Genomic DNA, 10818 nt, shown 5'->3' with positions numbered 1-10818 from the left:
TTTTGTTCAGAAAGCAGTGTGTGTGGTTAAATTTTTCCAATCTGTTTGAAATATGTACTTTTAAAATAAAAAAAAACATGAGTGTTTGGAAATACACAAGTTTTGTTGGCTTGAGATTTAAGATGACTAATAGCTTATAGGAAATAAAGGATGTTTTATTCAGTCAGATGCTAATAACCACCCAACATGATGAACATCTTGATACTTTAAGTGTAGAAAGCCATTGTTTGTTTGAAATGTTTTCTCTTAACATACGCTGAAAATCATGTTGTGCGCTAAACTGATCACAAATTTAATCTAACCTTATGACCTACAGAATAAAATTATGTCTTCATTAACTGGTCAGAAAAGATTTACCACAACCAACTTTGATTTAAATTGAGTTGCAATCTATTTACATTTGTGGGGATTTGCTGGTGTTTGTATTAGTGTGTCCAGACTGTAGTTGTTTCAATATTTGTGACATTAGTGACTGGACACCAATACACATAACAGTTCATTACATGGCTGTTCAGAGTTAGAAATCCTACCACACTCCAATATATAACTTGGTTTTCTACCAAGTAAGTAAACATATACAGGGAAATGATGGCAGTTTATTCCACAGCTGGGTCATGATAGCTTTTTGTGACTTGCCCCAACTCCTCGTCTGAAGATTGTGGTCATATTTCACAACCTGCAATCTCACTTGAGTGCCTAGATTTGAATGAGTGAGGATAAATAGTACAATTCTGTAGGCTAATCCTCCAACATGACCATCACAGCTCAGTTCAAACTCAGAATTTATTCTCGCTGTATATCAAATTGAATGCTCAGTTTTCCTGCACTCTGCAAAGCCCTCCAAATAGGTTTCTGCCTCTGCCAAGGACACAGAGATGACCTTTATCATCGCCACATGGCTGAGACTTTTTCACAGAAGTTTAAGAAATTAAGAGGTGATCTTATAGAGTTTATACAATCATGAGAGGCATAAATAAGGTGAATAGCAAAGGACATTTCCCTAAGGTAGGGGAGTTCAAGAATAGAGGCGATATCTTTGAGTTGCAGAGAGAAAGATTTAAAAAGGACATGAGGAGCAACCTTTTTACACAGAGAATGGTTTGTGTGTGGAATGAACTGTCAGAGGAAGTGGTGGATGCAGGTACAGTGACATTTGGATAAGTGCATGAATAGGAAAGATTTTTGAGGGATATGGCCAAGTGCAGGCAGGTGGGACTAGTTTAGTTTGGGAACATGATCAGCGGGGGCTAGTAGGAACGAAGGGTGTGCTTCCGAGCTGTATGATTCTATGACTCAATGTTGTTTTGGAGGCTATGGTAAACTATCACTCCCTGTGCTCCCAACCTGTTTTCAATCGTTGACAGGGTTAACCATACTTTTCTTCTATTTGGCAAGTAGGTACATCAGAACTGTCTGTGAAAAATAAATGTTCCCTGTCATTATGTTTGACTGCAATGATATCCCCCCAGTCCTTTGCAACCCCATTCAGATTATATGCCAGTCCTGTTATAAATTGTTATAGCCCCTACCAAAAGATGCTAATATCCCTAACTCTAGGATTTCAGATGCAGCATTTGGGGTGCACTTAATAGGCAGGGTGACAGTCCCATATACCCCATCAGGGAACGAACAGAGAATGTTTTTATTCATCATCAGATTTCCCACAAGAACTGTATCATTCTCATAGAAAATAGAAACAACATATCAAGGAAGAGACCATTCAGCTCATTTTTGGAGAAGAATTGAGTCAGTCTCATTGTCCCACTCTATCTCTATTGTCCTGCAAGTTTACTTTCCTCATGTGACCATTTAAATTCCTCTAAATAGCTAAACATTTCTGCTTCCACTATCCTATAGATTGATTTATTGTTGTCACATGTACTGAGATGAAGTGAAAAGTGTTGTTTTGCGTGCTGCACAGGCAGACAGTACCATACAAAGTGCACCTGGTAGCGAACTGAGGGCAGAATACAGTGTTACAGCTGCAGAGAAGGTGCAGAGAGAGAGAGACCAGAATTAACATTTGAAGGTCTATTCAAAAGTCTGATAACAGCAGGGAAGAAGCTGTTCTTGAATCAATTTATACCGGGATGGGAGGGGTCTTTGATTATGATGGTTGCCTTCCTGAGGCAGCAGGAAGTGTAGATGGAGTCAGTGGGTGGAAGGCTGGTTTGCTGGATGGATTGGGCTGCATTCACAACTCTCTGTAGTTTCTTGCCGTCTTGGGTAAAGCAATTGCATTACCAGACTGTGATGCACTCCAATCGGATGCTTATTAGGATCCTACTCGGCAGTAAGTTCTAACTCATTACCATTCACTGTATAAAAAGATGCCTTCTCACATCACCCCTGCACCCCTTGCTCTTAGTCCCTGAATAATCCATTAATGGGAAATGCCTTCCTCTGCCTGTCTTTTCCATACTTGTCATAACGTCCCACACCTCACTCAAATTTCACTGCAGTCTCCGTTATTCCATGGAGAACAATCTAAACTTGCAATTTTCTTTTCACTCCCCACAGTTCATATTTTTTTTAATGCTCTTTTCCTACCATTTGCATCTCAGAAATCTTGAGAAAGACCTTTGTTCCCGGACTGCCAGCAGGCTACGTAGACTTACCGCAATTCCCTGCCAGTATACACTTTGCATCCTGCACTCAGCAGTGATCTGTTAGTGTTCTTCAATTATATTCATGAAGCATGAAAAACATTCACATTCCTTGCTTGTCTATTATTATCTAATTATTGTGCAACACTGGTTATTATTGTGCATTCTGGTTGGTATAATTTCAAATTTTGCTACTTTTCGAACAAGCGCATTAACTCAACTAGACATTTGCTTGGTAGCTGGTAAATATTCATAGAATAGAACCCCTACAGTGTGGAAGCAGACTATTCGGCCCATCAGTCCACACTTACACTCCAAAGAGCACCCCGCCCAATCCCTGTGTTTCCCATGGCTAATTCGCTCAGCCTGCATACAATAGGTAATTCAGCAAGGCCAATCCACCTAACCTACACATCTTTGGACTGTAGGGGGAAATCCAGAGCACCTGGGGGAAACCCATGCAAACACAGAGAATGTGTAAACTCCACACAGACAGTTGTCCAAGGGTGGAATTGAACCCTGATTCCTGGTGCTGTGAGGAAGTAGTGCTTATCACTGAGCCAGCATGTCACACCAGCAGAAATCAATGAACGTGTTTGAAGGATGTAAAATGGTTTTAATAAGATTCAGTTTTAGGGAACAACATCCAGGACCCTGTGAACACCTCAAAGATGTCTAACTTGATGTAGCTATAGTCAGGCCACAGCTGGTGGTATTGTGTGCAGTTCTAGTCATTGCATTATAGAAAGGATGTGATTACAGTGGAGGAGGTGCAGAGAGGATTCACTAGGATGTCGACTGTGCTGAAGAATTTCAGCTATGAAGAGAGACTGGATACCTTGAGCTTTCTTGAGAGCAGAGAAAGCAGAGAGGGATGTGATTGGGGCTATATAAACTTATGAGAGGAATGGACTTGGTGGATAGAAAGCAGTTGTCCCCTTGGTTGAGTATCAATAACAAGAGGGTATAATTTTAAGGTGAAAAGCAGGAAGTTTAAAGGGGATTTGGGACTTTTATTTACCGAGGCCGGCGGGAATTTGGGACATACTGCGTGCGAGGGTAGTCAAGGCAAGAAATCTCATAACTGTTAAAAAAAAGTATTGGGTGAGCACTTGAAACGTAAGATTGAGAGTACTTTTGTTGTACAGACTTGATGGGCCGAAGGACTTCTTCTAGACTACGGGTTGACTCGTTTTTCCACCACTTGCCGGCGGCCATGTATAATACATGAGGGGCCTAATAGCTATTTCTAGCTACTATGGTAAAAATTAATTCCAGTTCACACGCAGGAAACCACCCCCCTCTGTTTGTGATAACAAAGTGTGAAGCTGGATGAACACAGCAGGCCAAGCAGCATCTCAGGAGCACCAAAGCTGACGTTTCGGGCCTAGACAGGCCGAAACGTCAGCTTTTGTGCTCCTGAGATGCTGCTTGGCCTACTGTGTTCATCCAGCTTCACACTTTGTATTCTTGGATGCTCCAGCATCTGCAGTTCCCATTATCTCCGCTCTGTTTGTGATTCTTTTGTGCTTACTGCAGCCTAAGCACAGAAAACTACATTAAAAGAAAGCAGCCAACAATTTACCTTTATTTGTAATGCAAGGTCCAATAACTACATCAGTTCTGTATTGAAACTTCTCATTCAGGCATGCATTACAACTGGATCTCTACGCTCAAGCAGAGATCTACAACCTGATGTCTTTCTACCCTAAGGGACGCAGAATGCATTGAGTCATACTAAACGTACAGGCCATCTGGCCCAACTGGTCCATATAATTGGCTGTGTTCCACCTGCGCCTCTGGTCTTCCCATCACCTTTCACCTCACTGTACGTTATGTTATGGGAAATAAACAAACAGTTTTTGTAATTCACCATTAAAAACAATTCGGGCTTGTATGAGGTTCACTTATCATGAACTGTCTCAAAATTGTCAGCTAAAAATTCTGTTTCTGCTGAATGCATAATGACATTCAATATTTTTCAGAGCAGTGCGTTGAATGGTTTGCTAAGATTAGATTGTCTATTTGCCATTGAGGTGGGAAACTGGTGTTTGGATCAGTGCCCGTTATACAAACTTCTGAAGGGAATGAATGTCAAGGGATTTCTATATCTGGGGGCTCATCTGTGATGCCAATTTCAACACCCAGTGACACGCTGGAAACTGACCCTGAGGATTGTTGTGTTGTTCAAGTGACAGATATCAGTACAACAACAATTATTATTGGTCCATAGCACCTCTATAACATCCCAAGTTGCTTCACAAGAGCATTATAAAACAAAGTATGATCATGACCAACATAAGGAGGTATTAGGTCAGATGACCAAAAGCTTGGTCAAAGATTTGGTCAAAGAGTTGGCTTTCAGGAAGTGTCTTAAAGGAAGAAGTTGTATTTCAGAGCTTGGGGTCAAGGGAACTGAAGGCGTGGCAACCAATTATGGAGTGATTATAGTTGCGTTATTTTACTTTTGCATTAGCTGCTGCCTAGCACAGCATTTATTGGCCATTCCTAATTGCCCTTGAGAAGGAGCTGATGAGCCATCTTATTGAACCGATACAATCTGAGTGATGTAGATATATACACAATCATGTTAGGAAGGGAGTCACAAGAAATCAGAATTAGAAGAACGCAATTATCTTCACTGCTATGCTGAATGCAATTGACAGGATGAGATCTTGCAAAGATTTTTAAAAAAAGGACTTTGAAAAAACAAAAGGTTCACCTAATGATTAATAACTCTCAGGATTTGGGACATATTATTTGAATCCTACAGTTGGATTACTGCTCTATAATGCACAGCCAGGATTCCAGTTTGCAGTCTCCTTCAGTTCATTTCATAGGCAAACATTCCCAGCTTCCAACAGACTTATTTTTCTTTCGCAGCTGCCAGAGCATTCTCCTACTTGTTTCTAAGGGTGAATATTGCAAATGATACATTCAATCATGTAGCAAAACAGCAGATATTCTTTAATTAATGGCATTCAGCAAGTTGATGGTGAAAGAAGTAGGCTTGCTCCAGTCTTAATTTCCGTGCTCCATGCTCCACAGTTATCAAAGGTGTCTGCTTTGCAGGACTTGGCTAACAGGAGAAATCCCAGAAAAACCTTAAATTTAGATGCATCTTTAAAGGTAAAAGGCTCAGTTTTAACCCCATCCCATGATGGGCAGAATAGATTTGAGCTGGGAAAGGTAGGATTCGAATGTGGAGATTAAAAATTAACCCAACCACAAGCCTCCACAAAGGCAATCATCACCCTTTAGATGTTGGAGATTATTGGTGGGCTGGGGTAAGGAATATTCAGCTATGGAGAAAGGGGACGCCAAGTGACGTTAAAATTGGCATCACAACATCTATAAATGCAGTAATATGTGGCAAACAAGGTTACAAACTTCCTTATTGTCCAGTGACTTAAATTGAGATGATCAGATTAATCAGATTATGATCACTGCCCAAGTGGGAAATAAATCAACCTGTATCTAATTCCTTCCAACACTCAGTGAAACTGCTGAAACGAACAGTAAATGAGTCCCTCACAACAGGCATGGTATTTACCTACTTGGCTGTTCTCATTTCAAGAAAATTTTCAACAATAATTTAATAACAAACAAAAAACAAGGGGGTTAAATGCATATTCAAATGTCGCCAATTCAAATGATTCTGTGTATTATCACCTCTAAAGTTGTTAATCTTGCATTTATAATGTTAATACCCAACAGAGTTGCGGAAAATATGTCAGCTGTATATGTAGCTGCTTCAGCTGTCTTTCGTCAATGCTTCTTGTTTCCCTTGAGGTAGCCCATACACCAAATGCTTTGGAAATGTTTCCCTTCCTACTGTTAATTAGTTTTAAAAAATTTTAAATATAACTTTATATCAAACCTCGACGTGTTGGTATAAATACATTAAAATATTAAACATATTGTACATTGTTTGATTGCACAGTGTTTAGGTTTCTGTTGCAGTGAATTCTTGATCTATAAGTTGTCTGACAAGAATTATAAAATTTGGGCATCTTTATAGAATTAAACCATATCATTCTTAAGCTCTCTTTACCATTAATTTTAATGTTGCTAACCTGAAAATATTATACCCAGTCTTCTATTTTAATATATTACCTTACACTTTTCCTGAAATCAACTTGACATGGAGATTTAAATGGTTGTTAATAAAACTTTAAAAGGCTGTGCTATCATTTAAATTCAGTAGGAAATTATGGGGATTATCCAACCGTTTAAGATCTTTTTAGTAATGTATTTTCCATATGGCTCCTTTAAGTGTATTTATATATTGTAGGAAATGGACATTAAGTTAGAATAGACCTTCATGCACTTTTTAGCCCCATAAATTCTGAACTTCCTTTACAGCTTTGAAAATACACACGCTTTCCATCATAATAACACTTGCAAAGATGAAAAGAAGTCTTTTTAGTTGCTCTTACTTGATATTATAAAACAAAATGAAAGAAATGTGAGAAAAGTTTGTAAGAATCGTGCTCAATTGAACCTCTGAGAATAGGACCACTTTAATGAGCACCACACTGTCAGTCAAAGCAAGGCAGCTTATTAAAGACGTAGCACAATATTTTTAACTTACTTCAGGAGTGTGGCCATAACAAGTAAATCTGATACTTCAGATGTTTTGTCACAGGTATTTCAAAATCACAAATTTCATTTCATCCACTAAAAATTGTGGGTAAATATGCCACCAAGTAGTCAACAAAATTTAAAGCCTTTGCATATATTAAAGCAATATATCTGAAAAAAGACAGGAGAATTGAAGTTTTATATAAAAATTTTACGGCTTTAATTTATAATATTCAGGCAAAAAAAAGGTTCCATTACATACGTGCAACCCTGTCATTTATCTGCAAGGTATTTGGGAATATGTTAAAGGAAGGGAAAATGGCACTTGGAATAATTCTTTCTTCACTTACTCAGAATCTCCGTGAGCCAATTCCAGAAACCTGCACTCCTGTACTGCAATCACTTACAGCAACAAACAGCTGAGATCAGTTTGAATTCTGTAACCTGATCTATCCAGAGAAGAAATGCCACATTATCAGCCTCAAGACTTACTCCAATACAATTTCTTTCTTTTTTTGCTACATATGCTATATGCAGCATTTGGCTTAAAAAAATAGACTCACTTTGGAAAAGCTCTTTTTGTCAAGATTTATTGTAAACGCTTTACTGTTGCCTTGGTGCATGCAACTGAATGATTAGGATTTTAGTTTTATCTAAAATTTTAAAAAGGAGCATATTGGAAAATTAAAGTAGGTCTATCAGCATCTGGAAAATGAGACGATTCATTCATTTTTCAAGTAAAGAACTCTCTGCGAAGTTGACTGATTGAGAAGGCAGGAGGGGCTACAATGTAGAACTGACTAAAATAGGCTTCTTTGTTCTTGTCAATATTTTATATGATCCCTTATATCTTAATTTTCCTAAAAGTTCCAACAAAGTCACTACCTGAAATGTTAATTATTTTGGAAAAAATATTATTGCTTGCATACATTTTTTGGAGCTTAATGATATTATTTCAGATTTTGTGTATTTGCATTTTTCCCTCTGGATTTCTACATAGCTAAGTTGTGATTTGCTTCCAAAATCTGCTCCTTTTCACACGTAATAAGGCCTAGTGATTGTAAGAAGTTCCGACTAAAGGAATATTGTGTGCTTTTGTTAAAATGTGTAAGATTTAGGGACCAAAATACTCCACGTAGCACATCCAGGATAAGTTACTTTACATTCTGTTAACTCGATATGATGCAAAACCCTGTTACAAGCACGTTTCCTCTTGCTTGAGTAATTTAAAATCTGTACAGTTCAACATAAATCTGCATGGCATTGACAACTACCTTTCTGAGACAAAGTAGTCTATTACATTTGCCAATTACATCGTTTCTTTATGGTAAATGGGCTCTGTGTATAAAAGGTGACTGCGATTGTGCAATTAACCAAGAGGCAATACTCTGAATTTGGACGATTACAATGTAAATTGATTAAGAAAGACAAAACATAGGATTTAAAGGAGCTATTCTGCATTATTGGATGTACATTCTTTTTATGATAACAGCACTATTATTTGGTTTCTTTCCACTGCATAAAAGACTAGTGCCTGTAGAAATTTGATTTTAGTTTAAATCAATTTTAAAAGGGCTGTGTCATCAAAATTCAGGGGAGGCTGTGTTCCAGGACTATTCACTGAAAATTTAATGCATCATCAATGGGGTGGACACCTAGGAATGTTGGCATGTCAACTATGATACCTCTGTCGCCTGTAGTGGTGCATGAAACAATATTCTTATAGTTATTTTAATAATATTTTAGTTAACCTGTAAAATGATATTGTGTCATCAGATGCCATACGATATACAGTGACATGCCACTTTGCAAGTTGTTTCTACCCAGTCCTTTACATATAAATGTGACAAAATGTCTCCCACAAGAAAGACCGTCCCAACACAAACACACATCTCCACTCCTTTAAGGCACTTAACTCTTAGAAGCTAATCATCAGCATGCAGAGCCATCAACGGTCAGGCACAAATGCAGCCATAAAAGTGAGCCTTTTGGATCCTCTATTTTCAACATAAGAAAGTCAAGAGGTTAGAGTAATGGTCTCATACAGGCACAGTTTCAAACTGACTCAGTCCCAAGATGCTTAGAACAACCTAATTTTCATGATTGTTGCCTTTGAGATCTCTGTAGATATTTGGTTTTTAAAAGTTGACACTCAATCTTCTACTCTTAAAAATCTTTCCACAACCGCCAATTTCATCTGAAATAATTGATAACTCAATGGAAAGATATTTTCTTAAACATCCTAATAAAACTTCCATTTTAGTTGGGGAAACATTGCTAGCACATTTGTGGGTTATTTTCATGGTAGTGATTCTAAAAGTAGGTAACATTTCTTTTGTCATTTTCTGTCTTGCCTAATAAAATCAATAAAAGTTGTCAAACTCCACTTTATTGATACATTGGGTCCTTAAAATTCATGCGCAATAATTGGCTCTGTGAAATCTTGAAGTTTCAAAAGGCTAGATCTACCGCTTGGAGGTCTGCGCCTTTGTAATTGAGCAATTAAAAGTCACTGTTGGGTTTTATTAATTACAGACTGCAGGATACTTCCAGCTCAACACATGTTATGTAACCAATGTAACTTTATTCTTCTTCTCTTCACAAGGTCTGAAATTTAAAATGACGAATACAGGTAAAGGACCGTGGGTCAAAAACACTGTATAAGGTTTTTGAAATTTACCATAACAGTAAATAAACCCATAGTCTAATATAAAACAATTCCTGTAAATTCATATTTTAATATTCATAAAATATAGCGACAATCTCTGCTGACTAGTTTCCTGATAAAGAAAAAAAATGACATTTTTTTGCAATGATATAGCTACAAGATATAGTCATGTAAATAACAAATGCTTCTTATGTTTTCTCTTGCTCATGCTCAGTCCTGTTCACCCATCAGCCATGCCCAAAATATGTTAGCTCCTGATCAACCAATGTTTAAAATTCCCAAACTTATAAACAAAAACAGAAATTGCTGGAAAAATGAAGCAGGTCTGAGCATAGCGGAGAGAAATCAGAGTTAACCTTTTGGGTCCAGTGACCCTTGTTCAGAACTGTTCTCAGACCTGCTGAGTTTTTCCAGCAATTTCTGACGTGTTCATGTGCGTCTTTTTAAATAGGATTTTCAGCATCCCTATTTATTTTAGTTTCACATTGTTATACTTTAGTTCCTTTATGACTCTGCACCTCTCTGACAAGGGGAGGTAATAGACTAGTGATATTATTACTCGACTACTAATCCAGAGACCCAGGTCATGTCCTGTGGACATGGGTTCAAATCCTGCCCTGGTAATGGTGCAATCTGAATTTGAAAATAAATCAAAATTTGGAATTAGAAACCTAATTTGACCATGAAACTGTTGTTGAAAACTCCCATCTAGTACACTCTATGCTTATTAGGGAAGGAAACTACTATCATAGAATTATATAGCATGGAAACAGGCCCTTTGGTTCAACTTCTCTGCACCAATTAGATATCTCAGTCTAACCTAGTCTCATTTGGGCCATATCCCTCTAAATCCTTCCTATTCATGTACCCATCCAGATGCCTTTTTAAATTTTGTAATGTACCCACCTCTGCCACTTCCTTTGGTGATGTGTTCCATATATGCACCATCCTGTGTGTGAA

This window comes from Stegostoma tigrinum, chromosome 31, assembly GCF_030684315.1.
Source record: "Stegostoma tigrinum isolate sSteTig4 chromosome 31, sSteTig4.hap1, whole genome shotgun sequence".
Taxonomy (NCBI): Eukaryota; Metazoa; Chordata; class Chondrichthyes; order Orectolobiformes; family Stegostomatidae; genus Stegostoma; species Stegostoma tigrinum.
The sequence above is the reverse complement of the archived record's forward strand: the minus strand, read 5'-3'. Positions refer to the sequence as shown.